Below are 23684 nucleotides of genomic sequence, written 5' to 3'. Positions count from 1 at the left end.
CTTGTTTAAAAATGGCAGGAATTGAATAATTTATGTAATGTTGCTTAGGTTATATGATATATAGCATTATATGTGAAGCATAATGTTTATAAATGTGAATTTATTACAGTTTGATTACTTTTGTATAAATGTAAGCTTGCCTGTGTTACAAGTGATAATTTAGTAAAGGTGTTTAAAAAAAAGGAAAATATTGTGTGTCCAGTAGGCCTCCCTGATTAACAAATAGTATTATTATTAGACATACTTAAAAGTTCTTTCTGCCATTTACAAGCCTCTAGCAGTGGTGTCCTCCCAAATCATGCAGGGCTGTAAATGGTGACCCTGGTGTGAATTTGTATCTGGCTATCCAGTCATCAAAACCAGCCTTAAAGGCACACAAAGCAGCATTTTACTTGACCTGTATTACACGCTTATTCCATTGCAGGAATTTCATTGAGTTAGGAAATTATCTCTATGGTGAGCCTTATTTATGTGTTGATTTGGGACTCTAGTATGAGCATTTGTAGAGCTACTGGTTTTGCAAAGAAATAGAAGATCAGATAAGATTGGGTCTTTCATATCTCAAAAAGTGATAGACAATTCACTTCAGAGCAGTTGATAAGCTACCAAGTATAACTGGAGTTGTACTACTGTGCAGGAAGAGCTGAAGGATTTAAGGTCTTTAATGTTTTTGGCTAAAACTATTGGAGCTTTTCCACTTGAGCTATTTGCTTGACTTTGTAATTACCAAAGGGGCCATTGCATTAAATAATGGGTCTGATAAGGGAGGAGTCCATTTTGGTCAAGTGAGAGAGAGAGTTTTCTCCACACATGTTCCCAGGTCCTATGTGATTGCATATGTTTGAAAAGGAGTAAGTCTCAAAGTCTCACTTATAACAAAAGAGGTGGGAGAATCCTTTTTTGCATTTAGACTGATACTGTACACCAGGTGTGCACTTATTTCAGCCCTTGTTGGAGTAGTTTATTGACAGTGGATGAACAGATAACACTGCCCAGATTGCAGTTACTAAAAAACTTGGTCAACCACACTACAGAGCTATGGCTTGGATGTCTATAATATATATATATATATATATATATATATATATATATATATATTTGTCAAACAGGGGAGGACCTAGTACTGATCCCTGTGGTAACAATTTTATGTTCAGAGAGCATACAATCAACTTTCATAAACTAGGATTTGCTAGATAGTCAATTTGCAGTCCAGAAGACAACATATAAGTTTACATTAATTTCATCTAGAATTACTTGCTATGGTTCATTTAGTCTGGAATGCATTTTATGTAAAGTATGTAAAGTATTTATGTATGCTGTGGTTATTTTGTTTTACAATTTGTTGGAATATCTGCTTTTAGCTGGTATTTGGCACTAGTTCAAACAGCTTCCATGGTGACTGACTGGGGTGATGTAATTAGCTAATTAATTAATTATATTATATAAAGTAGAGTGGTTGTTGGTTGGGTTGTTCTGAAGAAGCCTTATTTTACAGAGGATGAAAGTGCTTAATAAAGTTATTTTTGGATTTAAGCTCCAAAGTCTTCACCTCCTTTTTTTTTTTTCTTGTGGTATTTTATTCATTTTATCTGGCAAGAAAAAGGCAAGGAAGACTAAGATGTCGTGGTTAAACTTCTTTTGGGTTTCTAATACCATGATGGGAATAGCCCCCATTCCTAAGACAGGGTATAATTAATGTTCATGAAAGTAGTATTGTTTCAACTTTTGCAGTTAGCCAAAAGTGCTCTTCGCAGCACTCACATGTGCCAGAAATGACTCCGTCTGTAACTCATATGGACTTACATATTTTGGTAGCATATCTAAATATGAATGTAGATTCTTTTCATTAGGCACGTTGCTCCTACTATGATTCGAACTACCTGGGTATCTTTCTTCCACATTGTTCTTTTTTTGCCCGCAGATCCTGATATTTTATTACTTTGTGTCTCTCTGTACAAAAGACACTATGATCATTAGATAGAATCCACAGTGTGAAATTAGCTGACTCCAAGTCAGACTGCTGACTAGTCACAAGTGGTGTCCCACAGGGTTCAGTCCTGGGTCCTCTCCTGTTTAGTATCTACTTCTCTGAAGTCCAGGCCAACATGAAGGGACTCTTGGCTGACAAAGTTTGCAGACGATTCCAAGTTGTGAGCTATTATGAACTCCCCAAGTGATGTTGACATCCTACGGAAAAGTCTCACTGAGACCAACGACTGGTGTCAGAACCATGGCCTTAAGCTCAATGCCAAAAAATGTGTCATCATCTCCTTTGGGAAAAACACAGTTCCAATAAATTACCACATCGATGGTAGTCCACTGAACACAGAAAGCATTATGAGAGATATGGGAAGACAGGTTGACAGCAACCTCTCTTTTGACCACCACATTGTCACTGTGGTCAGAAATCCCCTCTGTGTGGCACATCTCATTACTAAGGATTTTGCATCCAGAAAGAAAGGGGTCATTGTCTACCTCTACTCTTTCCTCACTAGACCAGTCATTGAGTACAATGCCCCAGTTGGCATATACCTCACTAGACACCTGCAACAATTGGAGAGGTCACAAAAGTACCTCACAAAGAGGATCCTAGGCCTTAAACACTTGTCCTATATGGACAGACTCAAAAAACTCCAACTATTCTCTGTCTCATATCACCTACTTAGAGGCAATCACTGCTTGACTTACAAAGCCATGTCTGACCTAGCTCTGTTAGAAATGCTACATCTAAAGAAATCCCAATCCCTACACACCACATGCTCCAGAGACCTCAACCTCATTACCACAATCAACAGAACATGCTGGAGGGACAGGTTCATAACCCAGAGACTGCCCATGCTATGGAATAGACTTCCCATACATGTCAAACAGAGCAACTCACTGGCCCTCTCCAACAGAAATCTTGATGAGTGGATGGGAAATAGAAAATTCACCCCAGGGATCACTCCAGTGGCTCTACTTGACAGAGGCACTGGGAACTAAGGTCGGGTGGCATGATGTCAGGGTAATCCTATGGGCTAGGTTTGTAAAGGATCCAGGGCCATTAGCCTAGTACACACCTATGAACCTATTAGTTGCAGCAGTTTCAGTGATCAGTGCTATGTTTGTCTTCTTTTCATGGACTACTAGATCTGTTTTTCTTGCATCTGTTTTTTTGAGCTGTTGGTAATGGCTGATCCCATGTCATATGGACTTCATCATTTTCTATAATGCGTTGTTGTTCCTGATTTTAATGTTTCTCAGCTACTCATATATTGTAGTTTTTGTACAGTCCCCAGTGCAACAGTCTCCCCACATTATTATGCCTTTCAGTGTACTGCCATGAGTGTATCACACAAAGCAACAAGATGTGGAACTCTTGATAATTCTTCTTTTACAGAACCTACATTTGACTGTTTCTCCCACATGTTCAATGGACTTTGTAAACCAATGTATATGTAGTCCACTATCCTGGGCTGTCATTAGTAACATTTCATGTTTTGGTTTGAACTCGTGTGTCTTTAATCATTCCTGTGGGAAATCCTGTTCAACATGAAGTTGTTTCAGGAGATCTGTATACTTCCCAAAATATTTATGCTTTTTCCACATTTCTTTCTGACTCAGCTGATCCTTCTCCTTATATTCTTTGTTTTGTTTGTCTAATTTTTGTCTACTTGTGGTTTGATTTCCAATCCCACTTGACACCAGAATGCTTCTGCTAAACTAAGCAGATATGTCATCTTAAGACTTCATCTCCTCATATTTGGTTGTGCGTCAGGGCCGGCAACTCGGCACGTAAAAATCTACTGCCAATCATTAGCAGACCGGAGTTCCGCTGTGGCGACCCCTAACCAGGAAAAGCCAAAAGACACAACAACTAATGTTTGCATCTAGTGAGATCAGCAGATGCATATGTAGACCCACGACTGCAGGCTCATACATGTAATCAATTTCAAGGGGGCCCATACCTCATTCAGAGCATGCAATATATAATATCGACTGACATTTATATGTCATTTGATAAGTGTGAAGCAATGTTCTTGTTTTCCTGTCCAACTGATGCAATAGCTTTTGAGGCTTGTCAGCGAAACCAAAACTGTAAGTTAGAATGAAGAGCAAATTTATTTATATATTCGATTGTATTCCTAGATGTCAAGGCTGTTTTCATTATTAGTTTGATGTATTCCTTACTTCCTTTATTTGCATTTGTTCATAATTTATTGCAAATCCTTTATCAATTACCAAATATTCATACACTCCCTCCTGTTCAAGTTCCTTTATATCACATTCCTGTCCCAGATTGATATTTTATTGGTACTCCAACTTTCCTGCCTTAAATGTTGCTTTTGCACATTTATCAAGACCAAATGAGATTTGTATATCATCTGAGAAAGTTTTAACCACTTGAAGTTGTGCCTTCAACTTTTCATCTGATGAACTATACAGTTTTAACTCATCCACAAAAATTAGATGAGAAGTTTTTAAGCAAAGTTGTTTTCTGTGAGCCAAATTGTAACCATGACCTCAGCTGTTAAGGAAACAGCTTAGGGGGGTGAGGGCAAGACAAAACAACAGTGGTGGCAAAGAATCACCCTGGAAGATCCCCCTTTGAATTTTTATCCCTGGGATAATAATTTGTCCTTTATCATGGATTAACTGCAAAGTGATTTGCCACTGTTTCATGGCTACTGTAATATAATTGATTAGTTCAGGGTGTATCTTACATATCTCTAAGCAAACTTTTTACCCATGAATGTGAAATGTTGTCAGATGCTTTTTGTAATCTGTACATGGCATACTTAGTCTTCCCCTTTTTGCAGTTCTCCATTATGTCTTTATTTAGAACAAAACTGGTAGCAACAAACAGACTGGTCACAACAAAAAGTTCAGAACAACAGAAGAAGTGTAGCCACACGTATCCTTAACGCTCAAGTTTAATAAAAGCACAAATACATCCAGCGTTTTCGCGACCTGTATCAGGAAGCTTCATCAGAGATATAAAATAGCGCGAGAAAGCGCTTTAAATAGCTAGTACTAAATACGTAAACGTACTAGACTAATTACTTGTATTGCAAGTTTTTAAAATACAGCAAATATAAACAATCCATATGTTACATTAAAACAATAAAAATCGTATCTTGTGTATGTATTAATGAATACACCTATGAAAAACATAGTTCAGTAGACACTCCTACATATTCTACAACAATAAAATTGACTAATGGTCATAGATGTGGGTACCATTAAGGTGTCTATGTAATTTTATAGTATCATACAAAAAGAACATGTTTGTAAAAAATTACTCTAACAACAGTAAAACAGGAACAGTTCATAGTTTACAAATCACTTAACATTTCGTCCTCACGTAAAAGAGAAGGATCTGTATAATAAAGCAACTAATTACTACCAACCTACCCAAAATTAGTATGAATGTTTTGTGTGTGTATATATTTCACTCAATGGTAAAAATATATATATATATATATATATATATTATTTAGAAAAAAAATGATCCTTTGTTTTATATGACTTTCATTTTACCCGTTTGTTCTATTACCATGATTGCATTTTCTTCTAAATGACCATAAACTCTGTCAGCATCAATTCCAGTATATACTTTGCACATTATCGGATCTGAATGTACATTATTGGACTATATTTTTTTGGATAGCTTGCAGGATCACTCTTAAGGAGGAGTATCATTTTTCCTGTTGTTAACCATGTCAATGTCTGTTTGGGAAATACATATAAGTAATTCTCATTCAGGGCTAAATCTTTTTGTAAAAATGTTAGTGCTTTCAGCCAGAAGTTAGATACTACATCTAGACCTGGGTTTTCCATTTAGGAGCTTTTCTTAATTTTGTTTAAATTTCTTTGGTCATTACTTCATCACATTCCATATGCTGTACATTTGAATTCTTACTGTTTCTTTTTTTTCTTCTATCAATTCAGCATCTTTGTTATTGTGATGGCCTCATAGCAACCAATGCCACTAAATGTGAAGAAGATGCTGTTAGCCTGTCTGTTTCAAATGAATAATCCACAAAACACAACCTTGGCAGTAAGAGCCTAGAGGGATTGTGCACTTCTGTCCTGGGTATGTCTCTCCAACCTCCACACTCAAATTTGACTGCACACTTTTCATTTACAGAGTTACACCACGCTCTCCATGAACTAATGTCTCCAATGTCCCTCTATCCACAGTAACTACATTTCACTTAAAGTATTATTCTTCGCATTCACACACATGCACATAATTTCCAGGGAAAGCTGTTGAATCCTCCGGTTCCACACAACTTTCTTCCTGGGCCTGGTAGTACTGCCACATCTCTGAAGAAAGTCCGAGACTTCCATTTACTGGTATGCTTTGATTGTGCCACTTGATATCTCTTTTACAGGTAGTTGGCCAAAACAGTCTCAAAGACGTGGCCCTTATAGTGTGTTATTCCTCCATGTAAATGGTTATCCTCTTCCCAGTTAAGCAACAGTGCATAAATACTCTTGTAATAAATAAATAACAGCCACAGTAACTTAGAGATAATTAAAATAGGTTTTACTTAAATAATAAAGAAAATAGCATGAATACCAAATAAAATACACACAGGTTGGCATACAAAGAAGATTCAAGTAAAGTACAATAAACATAGATACAATGCATACAGAAAAATCTAACTCCAGCTAAGTTTCCTAGCTAGCTGCTACAAGGAGTACTGTTCCTTAACATGACTTGCTAATTTCCACGGATAGGATGTTCTCACAGCAACTTCACACTCACCACGCAACATTTCATCAAGTCATAATTATATAGCCAAAGTCCTAAACCAGCTAGCCCCACACCCATCACAACAGTAATAGTTTGTCCCAATACCGTCACATCTGTTTCTTTTTTACTTGTATCCCAAATGGATCTTAAAAGTTTCAGTGACCAATGCATTTCAGTGCTTTTCATCCTCATCTGTTGTCTTAGGAGAAGGTGTCATCATGTCTGTGAACTAGCCCCTCACTCTGTCTTTTAACATCTGGAGGGACAAAAATGTTTGCTAGGTAACATGTACATTGCAAATCAACAGGTCAGAAACAGAAGAGAAAAACATCATACAAAGAGAAATACATTTTGCTTGTTTTAACTTAGGATAAGCATATTTGACAATCATTACCTTGGCATCACCTCTGGCTTCACAGTTATGTTCCACAGGGTCTTAATAGATATTTCTCCAAAATGTATCTATTTCTTTTTTTTGGTGATGTTTCTATTCTTTTGCTTTATTTCCATAGTCTCTATAAAACTTTTTGGGTCAACAATGAATTTCTTATATTGTACCTTCCCTTTACATTTATCTACATATCTTGTAGGTTTTTATGTCAGTACTGATATGCTTAGTTTATTATTTGTAATAATGTATGATAGATCCGTATCTGTTCTGATACTGCATGTTGCTTTTATCACACCTATCTTTCTAAGTATTTTTGTTGATCTGATCTGTGAGGGAATGCCTATAGTGGTGTGTACATGTAGATGGCATGTATATCACCCTTCTCCCATGTGAAGAATGACATTTTGCTGCAGGTCAACCATCTCCATGGCTGAAGGTTTGCTTGGTCAGCTCTCCCATCCTTATGGCTGAAGGTTTGCTCGGTCAGATCTCCCATCTCTATGGCTGAAGGTTTGCTCGGTTAGATCTCCCATCTCCATGGCTAAAGGTTTTCTCGGTCAGATCTCCCATCTCCATGGCTGAAGGTTTGCTCGGTCAGATCTCCCATCTCTATGGCTGAAGGTTTGCTCGATCAAATCTCCCATCTCCATGGCTGAAGGTTTGCTCGATCAGATCTCCCCTCTCCATGGCTGAAGGTTTGCTTGGTCAGATCTCCCATCTACATGGCTGAAGGTTTGCTCGGTCAGATCTCCCATCTCCATGGCTGAAGGTTTGCTTGGTCAGATCTCCCATCTCCATGGCTGAAGGTTTGCTCGGTCAGATCTCCCATCTCCATGGCTGACATTACTCTGGTTGAAGACTGCTAACTGGCAGTGGGATATTCTAGCAGATGTTAATGCTGTTGGTGGTCAAGACTGCATCTATGTGCAGGTCAGACATAGAGCCACCAACCTGGTACATGATGCTGAAAAATCATGCTATCCAGAGTGCACAGAAATGAAGGACAATGGGTCAGGTCCCATTTGTCAAACCACCACTAATGGAGATGGAGGAGTTCCTGACCTCTCTGGGCAGGTGATCGAAGTTGTCATGTTCCCTAGATGGGGTGCTAGACCTTGGCATGTTCCCTTGGTGGGGTGCTAGACCTTGGCATTTTTCCCTTGGTGGTGTGCTAGACTTTGGCATGTTCCCTTGGTGGGGTGCTACACCTTGGCATGTTCCCTTGGTGGGGTGCTAGACCTTGGCATTTTTCCCTTGGTGGTGTGCTAGACCTTGGCATGTTCCCTTGGTGGGGTGCTAGACCTTGGCATGTTCCCTTGGTGGGGTGCTAGACCTTGACGTGTTCCTTCAGTGGGGTGTTAGACCTTTGCATGTTCCCTTGCTGGGGTGCTAGATCTTGGTGTTGAGCTGCAGCTTTACTCCTTGAGTATCAATGGGAAATGCTCCAGCTGTGAGTCTTCTCCTTCGTATGTAACATGCATGAACCTGCCTGAGCACATTATTACCAAACATGACACTGATGTGAGCTTCCTCTATATTATGTACATCAGGGATAGAAGTTGCAAGGGCACCTGCACAAGGTAAAGTTATGCCAACAGATATTGTCACTAGTAACCAGGCATGATACAGAGGTGCTTGGTCCATACTTTCACTGAGTCTGCTCTTTTGGAGTCTTCACATGTGTTGGTCTTTTTGACTGTACCACTGTGGAATTACCAGCTCCTGAAGCTGAAGAAAGGTCTGACTCTGAAAATGATGATGGTGAACAGCTGTCAGGAAGTACCATGTCAGTTTTGGACAGGGGGAGTGCGCAGACAGGATCCCATGTCAACACCCTAAACATAGCATATGTGCCTGTAGAATCTGCCGCAGATTCACACACACACCTCACACAAAGAACAGGTTGATGTGAACACACACAATCAGGGCAGGGTGTCACCCCCTTTGGCCCAGATATTGATTTTAAAACACAGATACACGTATCTACAAAGATTGAGGGAATGGCTACAGTAGTATGTGTATATAGAGGGCATGAGTACCACCCTTCGCCAGAATTAACTGTGCCCATGGGGAGCAACCCATGGTATTTGCAAGGCCATTGTGGAGGCACAGGCTTGCAACACCTCAACCTTTACAAAGATGACATGGGTATTGCAGGGTATTTGAAATGATGGACTGGAGTGCATGTGCTGTATGTGTGACATTTTTGACTGAACTTGTTTACCTGATGGTACAAGGCAGATCTCCCTATGTTCAACTATAGTGTGCCAGACATGGGTGATGGAGACAATCTATCTCTGCCTCTATGAATGGCAGCCATTGTGGATGTGGAAGACCAAGGCCATGGTCACATGGTGCCACTTTACATAGACAGTTAAGGCACCCATGAGACCATGATACTCATGCCAGTGCCATCTGGTAAAAGATATCACCCACAATCACACAGCACCCCAACATCTGATCAGGGAGAAATCAATACCCAATACCATGGTTCACAGTGGCAGTTATATCCTGTTATATATATGCTTTGAACAATACTGCAGCATATTTCCATGGCTGCCCTACATGTGCAACTGGATAATGATCCTGAAGCACTTTGAAATCAGTTCTGCTCCTTAATTGCTCACATTTTTTGAAGGCATGACACTATAAATTTGTGCTGGGTAAAATGCTGCCCCTTAGAAATTAATTTTTGCATCATAGCTTATGCATTGGTATAGCAGTGTTCCTTCTATATATTTCTTGCTACGCAGACTATTGCAAAAATAAATAAATAAATAAAATGTAGCAATTAATGCACTGACAACACAAATCACTAATAGATTGAAAAGCAAGTATCTCATTAAATGGAGAATGTGACAGATCTTGTCACTGGAAGGGTATTTCCCCGACTCCTCATTGTGTAAGACATTCACTTACAGTAAAGTGTATCAAGAAAATTGTATTAGGACCGAGCAGCAAACAATACATTTAAAGTCAGATACTTAATGGGCACTTTATTTAGTTTATTACAGCATGGTGTTTTTTTGCTTTGAAACGAGTAAACAGAAATAGGCATAAATATGCTAATAAAAGAGCAATAAATGCATGGTTCTGTTTGGGGGGATTTCCTTATGTCATGCCATTTAGTCTAATATTTAAAATTAAAATGTAAAATGATGAACATACTGTTCAGTAATGCATTGCTGTATATTGACCCTTTTGACCTATTTGACTGCTTGGGCAGAAAAGTATGTCTACCAGATTTGTAACTTGTAGACACATTTTTAGGGTGTCCTATAATCAGCGCCCACCATCCAGTGCAACCTGTACAGCTACTGCACTTCATTCTGTAGCTGACTCAGGTGAGAGGAATTATGGGGAACAAGATTCAAAATAGGCAGCACAGTGGTACTGCAATTAGCACTAGTATCTTGCATTGTGTGTTTCACTAGTTTAGGTCTTGGCTGTGGTAACTTCTGTGCATGTCCTGTATGTGTCTGTGTAGGTTTTGATTGGGTAGTCCAATGCTCCTCCACATCCCAAAGATGTGCTGTAGGTGGATTGGTTAAACTCTAAATTGCATATATGTACTTGCTGCAAATGAGTGGGTCTGTTCACATTCTGATGGGCTGACACCCTGTCCAGGATTAGTTTCTCTGCCAGCATAGGCCCAGACTCTCTCATGGATTTCAGTTGAATAAAGTGGGCAATCAGAAAAATAATGAATTGCATAATCATGTGTGTGTGTGTGTGTGTGTGTGTGTGTGTGTGTGTGTGTGTGTGTGTGTGAGTGTGAGTGTTATACATCTACACCTCTCAGAGCAAGAAATCTGGACAAAGCCACAAATAATGGGGAGACAAAGCCCCAAAAATAGGGACAATTTTTAAATGTTCCTCTTAAAAACATGAAATGTTGATGCAATAACAGGAATTTTATGAAGGGTATGAATTCTAAAACTCAAATATCTGTCAGTATTTTCTGACTTTATTCCTCAGTGAATTTCAAAGATAGGCCAGAAAAACAAAATTTTATGAGGAACAGACTAAAAATATGAGGCAAAAATCTGCACAGTTGAGAGGCTGTATGTGTGTGTGTGTGTGTGTGTGTGTGTGTGTGTGTGTGTGTGTGTGTGTGTGTGTGTGTGTATGTGTTTATGTTTATGTTGTAGCAAATCAGACTGTAATGAAATGGGCCTTTAAAAATACAAATATTATATTACAAATCTGTCACTTCATCCACAGGCAAAAGTACAAAACGTACAAAACGTACAAAACGTACAAAACGTAGAGCTCTTTAAAGGAAGATTGTACCGTCTGGGCAGTTTTCTTCTTCTTCTGAAGCAGGAAAGGTTACGTTTTGAAAACTCCAACTGTTCCTTATAAATCTGCAAACATTTTCAAAGCTAATCTAAGTATCTGTGTTTATGTTTTATTTGGCTGTATTATCTAGAAAAACAAAAAATCATGTGTTAAGTCAAATACCTGCCAACACACAAATACACATTATGGATGCTCAATTACACTTCAGTACGATAGCTAAAGGAAGTCAGGAAGCATTCTTAGAGGATCAGAAAGTTCAAATTAAATTGCATTGGCCGGGGTTCGGACTCTGTGGTTCTCAAAGCGAGGCATTTGACTTCTGGCCAGTCCTGTTACACAAAGTTTCTCAACTAAAGCCTGTACTCAGGTCCTCAGTGTCCTCATTTAATAGAGCATTTATAAATGGTTCACTGAAGTCTCAAACACTAAATGAGGCATGAGATGCTGCGAAGCTGGTGAGGGTGACGATGGTTTACAGGTCGCTCTTTCTTTCTGCAAGATCAGGGTTGTATCAAGTTTACTGATAGCCACAGGGAGCATGTTTTCATGCTTTCTTAAAGAAAGCCCCATGGAAATGTAGATGTATTTGTTTGTTTGTTTGGGTATTTGTTTATTTAATTTGACATACCTAGAAACATTATACTACTTTAAGATTGTTTTTTTGGATCATGTAACTTTCAAGAAGAGTGAATATGAGAAAGAGGGAGGGGTAGCTAGCTAGATAGAAACAGCAGTCAGAGAAATAAACCTGTAAACATACATACAGATAACTGGAGGAGTAGTAAGGAATGTGAACATGAGTAGCTGAATATTGCTTTAATTAATCAATGTATTTACTTCTATTATTGGGTAGGTGGATTGATCTGAAGACCCTTTTTAGCCATACTGACAATAACAAATATGTGATCTGTGCACACAACAAAGTAAAATATATGATTCATACAGGATGTCACAAATGAATATGGCAACATATACATGTGAAATAAAGACCTACAAAGCTGCTTTATATGCATCCCAAAAGAATACAACTCTTTCTAAACATGACCCGTGAAGAAGCTGACATAGACACGTAAATATCAGTAAGTGACCATTAGTGCTAAATATATTACAGAAAACAATTGCTTTTATATTAATGAAGTTGAAATAAATGTATATGCAGTACAACGACAAGATAATGAGTCGTATTTGTTCATTAACTCTGTATAATGCTGGGTCCTGGGACTAACCAAAATACATCAAGTGGGTCGGAATGTAATAACTGTTACTATACCAGGATCATAAGGGTAGCTATCTGAGGTACCTTGTATTCATGCTGCCAAGAGACTGTTTCATTCTTTACAGACTTGGCCAGAACTAGCCAGTTTAGTGATCTGATTACTTATTTACACATTCAAATGCAGTTTCTTACAGTTCTATTAGTTAACCAACGTGAATTAATGAACAGAGTTGAATTATTGCTCAAGTTTTATTTTTTGTCAAAGATATTTTATAAAAATAAGTTATAAATGCAGGTGGCTCTAAAAATTAATAATATAGAACACAAAATGTATGTTTTGGACCAATGAAATGGAAAAGCAGTGTCCATTACACCTACTGTTGATCCTTTTATTTAACACAGCTGATTTTCAAAAGTATCTCAGCTATGTCAAAGGTTGCTACTGTGCTTTTTTGCGCTGCCCTAATTAGACTAATTACTAAGTACCGCGTCCCTTCCTGCATGTACCTTGCCAGACATCATGCAGATACAAATGTTCCAAATGTTGCTTATGAAAATGATTATTGGCTTAAAACACTTACCGTGACAGAATAGACGGCTTATTTTTATTCTCTGACTTCTGTATGAAGATCTATGTCTGGCATTCCATACCATCAAAAACCCCGTTTCAATTAATAGTGTATTCCTTCACAGGATGAATAGCTAAATAAATACCCAATCCAAGGATCTGAATGTCCATTAGTATATAAATAAATCATGTTGGTGGGGATAAAGTCATTACCCAATGATTGCCCCCTCTCTGGGTCAAATAGTCCCTGCATGTTAAACAGAGTGGCAGCCTTGCCAACTTCAAGATCAGTCTTGATGACTAGATGGGTACCTCAAGTTCTTCCCTAGCCAGACGTGTTTCAGAATTGTGAGAGTTGTGTTTTGACAGGGGTATTTGGTGAGAGGGCACATGGTTTTCTGATTTACTTGCCCTATAGTTCCTACAAACCTGTTTTAAGTGGGAAGTGTAGCATCTCTTAATCATTTTGTTTCAGTTTCAGCATAAGTGCCCAAAGCATAAAATTAATTTTATTGTATGCCTTTACTTAGGAACATACTGGAAACATGTTTGCTGCAGCTTTTAAGAATGCATTTCTGAAAAATGGATTCATTCATGTAATATGGGATCTGTTCCATGAACGCAAGGAGAGACAAATAGAAACACAGACAGACAGACATGGACACACATGCAGACACATACACATGGAGTGACACATGATTAAACAGAAATTATCTTTTGTATCAGTAATAAGGATGAATGGTGCTTAAATATAGTTGTAATTCAAAATTTATCCAGGGAAGATTGACTTGATCATATTCTCTCTTTAAATCTATATATGTAAAACATTATGCATCTTTCACTACGTTAATTATACAATAATATTACTCATGCCACTGAGCCTGCATGGTGATATAAAGGGATGAGACCCTGACCATAACCCAGAGAAACCACTGAGTCAGGTTTGATTAGTAACCTGGGATCTGGAAGATGTGCTAATGGAATGAGAGAAGTTATTGGTAATAACTGCATGCATATCCTTGGAGGAAGAGAGTACAGGAGAGATGTCCATGGGGTGCTCTTATACATGTTTCTCACTGGAGAAAAGAAGCCAAACAAGAAGCATTTGCTTATGAAGGGATTGGATATATTGTGGATTATGCCACCCATGGAAGATGTTGCACTCTTTGCATCTCCCTACTTGAGTACTAACAGAGAATGGGTAAAGATAATAGGTTCAAGATTAAAAGGAAAACCCCTCAAAAGCTCCCTGGATGATGCTAACATGGTGGCTGAACTGCAGCAGCATAACAGAGGGCCACAATACATGAGTAAGAAAAGGAGAGGAAAAAAGATTTCACCAATGGCATGTAATTATTTAGAATGCTAAATGAACTTAAAGGGCAGACAAATCTGCATATTATTTTCTCATTAATATGATTTATTATTGTGTGCACAGCATTAACACTGCAGTGATTATTATGCATTTCATGTTTTATTCATCTCTTTCAAGTCTTTTTATTATCTTATTTCTGCATTTACAGATCATATCAAAATGATTAAAACCTCCACTCTATTTGTATTTTTTTGTGTTATAAATCTTACACTGCATGTCTATTGCTTGCAATAACACCTTGTATACGAAGCTTGCTTTGTAACTGCATATTTGTTTTTTGGTATCATCTTAGATAGCCTTGTAGCATAATTTTTATTTCAAATAGGTCCAAAAAGTTCTCATTTATTTTAATAAAGTAATCACCTAACCTTCATCCTTTGTTTTAGATACTTTGCCATGCAGCCCTTTTATTTTTAATTCAGTGCCCTTGCATAAATTCAATTTTTTTCTACCATTAAATCAGACTCTTTCAACAAGCTATTATGACCTAATCACTAAAAAATGCCACACATAATTGTTATCTGTAATCAGCAAGTCATATATGCCATTAAACTCATTGTGTCTTACCTATTTATATGTCTCATTTTTCCTCAATTTCTGTTAAAAAATAAACAAACGATATAAGGAATATTTTTTTGTCTGAAATTTACTTTTATGATTGCTAACGTTTTCTAATGCACTAAGGTTAAACATATTAACATATTCCCACTGCAAAACCTACTGTCCTTTCTTGTTCCTTAGTCTACCTTCACCAACTGTGCTTTCTTGTTCCTTTATCTACCTTTACCAGCTTTTTTTCTATTACCCTCCACTTACCTTTCAATCTCCTCAAACTCCTAACTGCTGAACTCACCCTTACCATTACACCTGTTTCTCTCTTCTTGCCTGATTGTTTTCTGCAACTTTTGTTCTGTTCCTTCCCCATGGTCTCCTTTTCACTTCTCACTTTCTCCATGCTACATCTGCCTTAGGCTTTTCCAGCCTCTTTTCCATCTCCACCTTAACTTCCTGCTCTCTTCACTGTGCTACACTTTCCCAGTCTTACACACCCCACCTGTCCCTCCTCCAGCTCCACTTGCTGCTGTGTCTCCTGGATCTGGGGTGGACTTTTTCCTCATGTGAGTACTTTGATTTTAGCTGCATTTATAAGTTCATCCTGTGAGTACTTTGGTCTTAGCTGCATTCATTAACTGTACCTGTTCTGAATATTCCGTTTTTGTTACAAATTTCAAACAATGTTATGTGCTTAAGTATACCTGTATAGTTGTCATGAAACTTGTACCTACCCTTTCTAGATTGAAAGTTACTAGTTATACCTGTGCCTGTTAATCAGCCTAATTGAGTCCACGGCTGCTTTATATATATTTTTCTTTTTCCCACTTGCTGTAACCTCTTCCCCTCTGCTATGATATTTGGACTACTGTCCACTTTTGCTTATGGGCAATTGTGATGACGGATATATCTATACCCCTTTTACTCACTCCACTGGTTTTAACTATACTTTGGGCGCCCCCCACACATTAAACCAGACTGCCAGTTAACTTTCACTCCACTTGTTTTAACTACTTTTTTTTGTCCCGGCACACAAACAACCAGACCCAGTGATAGCGTTGTTTTCAGTACTGAACAGCAGTTTTGCTCGGCAGGCTGTTTCCTCTTACTCTTATCTATGACTAATTTTTCTCCCCTGTTAGACCATTTAACAGTGTATATCCGAGCTGCATTTTGCTCAGGTTTATTTTTACCTACTATGATATGTATTTTTTTTTTTACATTTACATACCTTGTATACTACGCTTAATGTTGTTTTACCCATATGGGAACTGGTTTTACTTGGTATTCAATCTCTAGGATAGTTGCTGCCTGACTATGCATTTTGTCTTACTTGACTGCCATAGATATATACTTTGTATATTGTTGTACCAAGTTTATTAGGGAAATGCTGCTTTACCTAATGGTTTTGTAGCTAACAACTACTGTTAGATTTGTTTGATTTGTTCGATTTTACACCTGGGATTCTGCCCCTTCCTATCCTAGAGGCCCAGTGGACATCTTCTAAACTCCTGATATCCTGAATAGGATTAAATATTCCTCCTAACAGACTGTCCTCCCAGATTTTTCTTGTGGAAAGTATGTCCTATCATTGTACTGCTTAGCTTTACTCACTAGGACATTTTCTACTTCCCTGCCAGGTTAACCAGCAGCCTCCCCCCCCCCTTCTAGATTGGCCTTTTGTTGGTCCCCTCTCCTTCTCTCCTTATTGCCTTCAGTCCGTTCTAGTTCTCTTATCTTGGATAATCCTGCTTGCTCTATCTGATATTTTTTCTATCTTGGTATATTTTTCCTAACTTGGCCTTGCTTGCTCTATCTGAGCCTTCCTACCATAACTTATCCTACTTCATTTTCTGACTATCCCACTGCAAAACCTACTGTCCTTTCTTGTTCCTTAGTCTACCTTCACCAACTGTGCTTTCTTGTTCCTTTATCTACCTTTACCAGCTTTACCCAGCACTTTTCTATTACCCTGCACTTACCTTTCAATCTCCTCAAACTCCTAACTGCTGAACACACCCTTACCATTACACCTGTTTCTCTATTCTTGCCTGATTGTTTTCTGCAACTAGACCTATCTCTACTTCCTGCACACCCACCACTTAACCCCATACTCACATCACCACACCCCCTCTCATCTAGCACATCCAGACTAACACATCCTATTACTATACACTGGGAAGTCCTATACTTACAAACTTTCACTCTATAATAATTATGCCTTTAACCCTTAACTCAATAATTCCTCTTCTCCTACTTAACATCCTGCTTTACTACTACACTCTAACCTCCTATGAACATCTCAGGCTTAGCCAAACTCCTGCAGAATCCAAACATAGTACAACTACACTTCCTGGTATTAATATACTTTCTACCAGGCCCTACCTTCACGCTCGTTTCCATAAATTACACCATTACAGACTCACAACCTCCAAACGATTTTATCTTATAGCCATCAAGTACACAAATATCTTTCAAACCTCACAAACACTTTTATTGATACATGGGGACATCCACCCAGGTGGGGACATCCACCCCAACCCCCCCCAAAACCATCCCCAATCCCACTCCTACAAGCCCATATAGCTAGCTGCTAGCATGCCCTTCTCCACTGACTCCTCTCCATTGCTCACTTAAATATTGTATTAATAATAAAATAACACAACTTAATTGATTTCTATTCCTTTGATATCCTCTGTCTCACAGAAACCTGGCTTAAACCCAGCACCAAAGATAATGAATTTACTCCCCAGGTTATAGCACCTTAGGATAGATCGTCCTAATAAAAAGGGTGGAGTATAAATCTCAACTTCAGGTAGCCTTAATCAACTCCTTGCCCCCTCCCAGCAAATGCTGAAATTCTTTGCACCAAACTCCAAGTAAATAAATCCAAATCTATTAACATTATATGTTCCTACATCCCCCAGGGTAAAACATCACTACCCTAGGGTGATTTTAACATTGACTGGAACTCCTGCATATCCCCACAGCCACCAACCACCCTCAATCTCTTTAACTTTCATCAAACCACTACTCACTACTACCATTAAATAAATCCACCCACAAACAAACCATTCTAGACTGGATATTGACCAACAACAATCCCTCTCCTACAAAACAGGAATACTCCCTGACAATATTTGACACCACCTCCTTACCTTTATCAAAATTCAACAATCCCAAACCAACTACTTATCGTACCAAACACAGCAAAACAAACTTCCAACCTAGCATCCCTCAGAGAATGAACTCAGAATACACTGGGTCTCTAAAAAACCTCCCAATATAGATGAGGCTGTAACCCATTTCAACAATACCTTCCTAAAAATTCTTAACCAACATGCTCCATTCAGAGTCAAATCCAAAGCAGCCCCTTGGCTCTAAAAAAACTAGACAAACTATGAGAGCTAGAAATAAACTATGGTCTAAATGGAGGTCCACAAAATCCAACTGACCATCTAAACTTCAAACAACTGAGAAATAAAACCAAGATGCTTACCATTCAGGACAAGAAAAAAACCCCCCCTTCAATACAAACAGAACCAACACCAAAAACCAAAACAATTTTGGTCAGGAATAAAAACAAAACTCACCACCTAGGCACCAAAAAAACTACAACCCCAGATATTTCTTCTCTCAGACAGTCACCTCACTTGCAAGTACTGATGACTCCTCTCAACCCCTCCAATCTTCCCCCCTAAACAGCACACACACATACTAAAGCTCAATACTGTCTCAACAACCTACATGCACAAGCTACTATCCAAACTCAAACCTTGCACCCCTTCTGCAGATAAGCTTCCAGCTGAATATCTGCAACCAGTCTCCATCTTAATAAACCGAACCATAACTGAATCCAAAATACCATCCTGTTGGAAAATCTCCCATATTATCCCCTCCATCCTCCTATCTCCACTTTCCAAAATAATGGCTGCATTCACCATCAACTTCTACACCACCTCTTAAATAACAATTTGCTTGCAGACTCACAACATGGTTTTAGACCCTACCACAGTACTTCAACTGCCCTTCTCTCCTTCACTGATTCTATCAATAGAAACCGCAACAACAACCTCTTCACCTCTGCAATATTCTTAGACCTCTCTCCTACAGTGGTTCAACTCTTACCTGACTAATAGAAAACAAGCAGTACTCTGGGACAGCCATCTATCCTCTCAACTCCCAATTACCACAAGGATCCATCCTAGGTCCCCTACTTTTCTCTATTTTCATAAATAACCTGTCCTCATCCACTTGTATTCAGTATGCAGATGATTCCACTCTCATCTGCTCTGCTCCATCACCTGCACAACCCAGGTGGTTTTCACTGCAGCAGAAAAATGGTTCCAACATATCTGTCTCCTCCTAAACCTATCACTTTCTCCATTGTATCATGCAATGGCACTGTCATCAACCCTGATTCGTCCCACTAAGCTGCTAGCATAACCATAGACAATCAGCTAAATTTTGACTATCATATTGACTTAACTATCAAGTCAGTCAATAAAAGATGGGTGCTCTGTACAGACTTAAGCCTTTCCTTACTACTACTACCAGAGAAACCCTAGCCCAAACTCACCTCATTTCTACATTATTGTATGCCTCTCCTTCCTTTATCAATATTTCTAAAGCTAATCTTCTAGCCAGATTTGCCACTGGCTCTCTATTTCAAACTCATCACTGTCTTAACTTAAAAACTAAACTGGCTTGAACTTCCCAACCTAATACTACTACAGCAGCTAATCATCACTTTTAAAATTCTACATCACCCTTCCAACACACCCATACTAAATAAACTCATCACTCCTTACAAAAATCTCACTTCACTTAGATCAGCCAACAAGGTACTAGTTACTACTGAGAAATCTCACAATAAATCAGGAGATTCCTTATTTACAAACATTGTTGGCTCTTACTGGAATAAACTCCCACCAAAACTGACCTCCCTAGACTCATATCAGCTTTTCAAAAAACAGATGAAAATGCACCTAAAAACCCACTGGCTATGCCCTTGCTCCAATCCTGACTGACCCCAGCAAACTTACTATCTCTCCTCAGTCTGCTCAAGTGCACTTTTGCTCGTCTGTTCTAACTTAAACTGACTTCCACGTTCCCTCTATTTATTTCTGTTCTCCTGTTCTTAGTTCTGCTTGACTCCCCTCACCTCTTTATTGTCTGTCTCTTGCTACTCTTTAGCTGACTTCTTATAATCCTGTCTTACCTCTTATAACTCCTCTCTAACTTTTATTTCCACTAAGTCCAGCTTTTTCCATTCTCTTTTGCCTTTACCTTTTTCAGCCTCTTAAAATCCTCTTCACTCTAACCTGTACATTCACACGGTATTTTTAACCTCTTCTTACTTACAACTAATACCTACTTGTTGTTCATGACTAACTACTATGGACATTTCTTACTTTAAATATTTATGTTGATACTGAAACTGTTTTCTCCTCAGTGTCCAACTGATTTTTAAATTGTAATCTACTCAGGTTTTTATATCAAAAATGTATTTGTACTTGTATGTAGCCATATAATACTTTATTAGTTTAGTTTTATTTTGTATAGTTAGTATTACTAGTGACCTTATAAACAGTAGTGCATTTTAGTTTTTTGATAGTGGAGCTTTTCTCCTCGGGCCTCTGCTGAAAATGGACATGTATCCAGCCAGACTAGCCCGGTTAACAAATGTAAAATAAAATAAAAAAAAAATAAATATTAAAGATCCTTATTGGTTCTTCACCTTCTAATAAATGGAAATACCGCGCACTGGGTATTCTTTGGCTTGTTTGCAATGTAACTTGCAGAAAAATAACAGGTCAGGCATTTGAGTCAATAATTTCCAGTTCATAGTCAAGATACAGTGTGGCTGCAAAGGCACTGATGGCTGAAGTACCAAAATTATCAGTCAAAATGATAATAGAAGTGATGACTTCTTTGACATGCAAAAGATTAAGAAAGCAGAAAAGATGGTCCTGATGGGTAGATGATAAAATCAGCAAGCAAAGGAGAGTAGTATTTCCAGAACTTAATTCATCCTGTCTTCAAGTCTTGGTGGGTACCTTAATGAGGTGTACATTCCCCAGGATTCAATAACACCTACTCTAAGTGTACACTAAGTGTACACTATTCGGAGTGAACAGACAGCACAGACATAACTCACACCTTCTTCCTCCTAATTTTAGTTTTCCTACTGATATTCTTGCAGCTTTAAATATTGACAGGGATTCGTAAAGGTTACCACAAAGCGTAGACTACATCTATAGTTAGTGTAATCTTTCTGAGTGACTAGAAAGCACAAAACGTTTAATAAGAATGTTCTTGAATACATATTGTGTACACTTAATGTAGGCTCTATTGAATCTGGCCCCTTGTTTTTCAAAATCTCACCAAGATGGCACTGATATATAGATTGTATTTTACATAGCATATATTCTGGACAGAAGTAGTCTAAAAGTAAAAACAGACAGCTGGGTGCACAAGTCCCAAGATAAAAGCTCCTAGTCCTGCCAGGCACACTGGTGCCAGGACTGGAAAACATAACAGTGCAGAATCCTCAAGACATGGAAATATTTCTTCAATGAGATTAGGCCAGGCTCTTTGGAAGGATGACCCCCTTGTTCTAAGTCCACAAAAAAACGCAAAAACTGACAGGAAACAAGAGCTATAAAGATAACAGAGTGGATTACTGAAGATAAGAAAAAAATTATGTATTATTATTATTATTGTTATTATTATTATTATTATGCAAGAATACCCGAATTTCCAGATAGAAGATATTAAAAAAGATTAAGAGAGAAATTAAAAGAAAGAAAAACTGTCAAAAGCGTCAAATTCATATTTGTGTTTGTTAATACAACACATTTATGAAAAATATTGTATAGACCAAGAAACTTTGGGCCTTTTGAAAAAAGAACCAACTGAGGAAGTACAAAAATATAAAGAACAACACCTGGAGATTTTTGAAAGGTATAAAAAAGAAACTTGGACATGAGATAAAAAGACAGATCTGATATGGTACAATAATTATGCAAAGGAGAAAGACAAACTAATCAATACAAAAAAGCAGTTAGAAAGATGTTTGAAGAGAAATATAGACAAAAGCACCCAGATATGGAAACTCACAATACAAAAAACAAGATCACAATGAGGGAACGTAGAACAGAAGATTAGTGATGGAGAAGTTAAAGAAATAGAAGTTGAAGTTATGGAATACCTGTGAAGTGAAGGATTTTGTCTAGAAAGCCTAACTCAGGTTACATCACAGTATGATGAAACAGAGTCTCCAGACTAAGGAAAAACAGAAGGAGCCAGGGAGCAGGAGATACTGGAAGAAGAAATATAGACATGGGAGAGAAAAAGAGATTTAATATGGTGCAATATTTATGCAAACAAAAAAGCAAAGCTAATAAATACAAAGAAGCAATGCCAAAAATATGTGAAGAGAGGTACATCCAGATATGGAAAATGTAAAAATAAAAAAGAAAACAAAAGGGGAAAAGGTAGAAAAAGATGATTAACAATGTTAATAATGAATAACTTAAAGAAATAGAAACTGAACTTATGAAATACTGTGAAGTGAAGGATTTAGTATTGAAAATCCAATTCTAGTAACATCATAGCATGATAGAGCAAAGAATCCTCAAATTAGGGAGAAACAGGTGGAACGAGAAGCATCTTATCAGTTTCCACATGAAGATACCCTGGTGCCTTCCATGGGAAGCCAGTGCAGAAGTTCAGTTGGAGTTGTGCAGCATAAGATGGAGCAGGTGGCATTCCTGATAAAGTCTGATGCAATCAATATTGTGGAGTGGTAGGCTACTGAGTTCTCATATGAAAAAGCAATGGATGAAGCAGGATGCAGCTGAAGAGAATATGTCACAGAAAGATGTTGTGGAACTTTCTGTAGAATGCCCACAGATTAAAAATGTTTATTAGAGATAGATAGACATATTAAGATTGATTAAAATAATAGATTACAGACAGTCAATAAGACCCGAAATGTTAGAAGTCTGATAAAACAAATAAAGACTGTAATCAAGACTTTTAACAGACATTCAAGTGTTATAACAAAAGTAAATACAAAATATTACTGCAGCTAAATTAATAACAGTTAAAGTCTTATCACATAAATACTGGGCAATAAGGAAAAAGAAGGGAAGAAGTAAAATGCCATCATGTAAGTACTGAATACAGAAAACTATAAAGAAATTAAGATAAGAAGTGTCACTGTTAGAAGACTATAGAATATAGAAGAGAGAAAATATCAACAAAATTGCTTAGAAAGACTGGCAGGATAAAAGCAACATGTAGTAGTTTAATAGACCAGGATATATCCTACACTATGGCAAATAATAAACTAAAGCATCAACAGAAAAACTTAGAAGATATGCAGATAAATAAAAAGGAAAAGTACAAAATAAGCAAATCATTAATGACCCAAAAAAGTTTTATGGAGAATTGGGAAAAAACGCAAAGGGAATAGAAACACCAAAAAAAATACATTGACTTGTTTTGGAGAAATATCTGTGAAGACCCTGG

General features: G+C 37.9%; 1 protein-coding gene across 1 annotated transcript in view; it reads left to right on the top strand.

Annotated features, from left to right (window-relative positions):
* The window catches only part of ANGPT4 (angiopoietin 4), a 1038655-nt gene that overhangs the window by 466744 nt on the left and 548227 nt on the right, over positions 1-23684 (top strand). The window lies entirely within an intron of this gene.

Source organism: Protopterus annectens, chromosome 12.part0 (genome assembly GCF_019279795.1).
Source record: "Protopterus annectens isolate FY-2018-M chromosome 12.part0, PAN1.0, whole genome shotgun sequence".
NCBI classification, from domain to species: Eukaryota; Metazoa; Chordata; order Ceratodontiformes; family Protopteridae; genus Protopterus; species Protopterus annectens.
This window is presented reverse-complemented; position numbering and strand designations above follow the sequence as displayed.